The following is a 1,758-nucleotide window of genomic DNA, read 5'->3' as shown; positions in this document are numbered from 1 at the left end:
AGATCTTGGTCTTTTAGTGCATGACTTTCTGTGGCATGTACCGGTAACCGGTTTATGGCAATGGTGTCCTAGGCGTAGGACCATACCATATAGTGGGAAGCTTTTGATTCTTAAGAAATGCCAACCAACCGAGAGCATCTCTCCAAAAGCAGCCTTTGCTAGTATCCCAATACGGGTTAAGTTTTATAATGTTCCTCCGGTTCTCGTGGACACCGGAAGGAATGGAATACCTAGGAAGCAACATTGGGAATCCTCTCTACTGGATAGTACCACCAATTATAATGAGGGTCTCTAACTTTGCTATAACTTCAACCATCGACCAGATTTGACATGTGGGTGCTTCTATCGGCCTTTGTACTTCCAATCGTAGTAATGCTTTGAGCCTTTCTCACAATAAGCGGTTCCCGGACCGAAGAATTTCCATTCTCGGTCCATTTTACATAATGCTTGGTGATCAAACCGACGGATGAACCACTGATGCCCGACAATGTTAGTGAAGTATTCTCGTTGAACCGCCGGCTTCGTAATACAATCAAAAGCGGTTGAATCGCTGGCTGAACAGTACCGCACGACCGGTCCGCTACCGCCCTCGGCATTGACTCTTCTCGATTCGGAGTTGCTAATCGCAATGTAATCGACTTGGTCCACATTTGCGTCTTTTCCGACCGCCCTTTTCAAAATCTCCTTCTTTGAAATTCACTCCTCATTAAGAAAAGCACTTCATCATAGCCGATAGCAATCTTTAACCTTTAATGGTCGCCCCGGCTAAAGGAGAACGAGAATGACCGCAGAGAACAAGGCGGGAAGCTCGCCTACTATTCCAACCCCAAGAACCAGTGGAAGGCGACGCCTCATGGTGGCAAAGAAAAGAGGAAGCTATGGCTTGCATTCCGTTAAGGGTATATATGTCTTCCTTCGCCAGGTCTTTAACTCGAATCCCGGATTTCATAGTCTCTTTTCTTTTGTAGGAATGTTGTATGAATCCTCATTTGATTGTATCAAGGCTCGGCGGATATTGTCCTTTGGTAGTAGGGCTGAGGTTCCGTCGGCCCTAAATATGTATTATTGGTCCAACTTCTAATAAAACGCAATTTTCATCCTGTTTCGGGTCCGTTAGAAGGTGTAAAATGCAATTTAAGGAAAGAGAATGTCAATGTAACCGGTTTTGTTGGATTGTCCTAAGGAAATTTCCCCGTTAGTTTGATGCTTGACTTGACACTTTCTATATCTCTATCCAGTAATGTTTAGTGAATTGGCCGGATTAAAGATAGGGAATGAAGTCATCGTAAAGTTTTATTAACTGCCCTTGCGTAAGTGCTCCCGGCTTAGGTTATCTTTGCTTGTGCCCGTAAGGTGCTTGTCCTTTGTAGAAGGAATAAGTAGTTCTTTTCCCGGTTGTCTCCTTCTAGGGTCTCGTGTCTAGATCTTCCCTTGTTATTGTCGTTTTTTCCCCGCTTTTTTATTGTTCGTATGGTTTGAACCTGGATTCCCGGGTTAGGTATCTAGGAGTCTCGCTGAGAAGGGTGTAAGTGTAGTGCCCGCTAGCCCCGACCGGAGGAATTGGGAGAGAGAATGGCCTTGCAAAGTATTCTCAAAGTCATATCAATGAGTTGGAGCGAGGGACCGGCCGCAGCGTAACGAAAGGCGAGTTAAGGAATGGTTATTCCCGAGTTGGTTAATTCATCTCCCCGTTGTTGAGTGAATCGATCCGACTGGTAAGTACTTTAAGTGTTAAGCATTTTTTAGTAGCTAGTAGCA

Source organism: Coptis chinensis, chromosome 8, assembly GCF_015680905.1.
Source record: "Coptis chinensis isolate HL-2020 chromosome 8, ASM1568090v1, whole genome shotgun sequence".
Taxonomy (NCBI): domain Eukaryota; kingdom Viridiplantae; phylum Streptophyta; class Magnoliopsida; order Ranunculales; family Ranunculaceae; genus Coptis; species Coptis chinensis.
Note: the sequence above shows the minus strand (reverse complement) of the source record.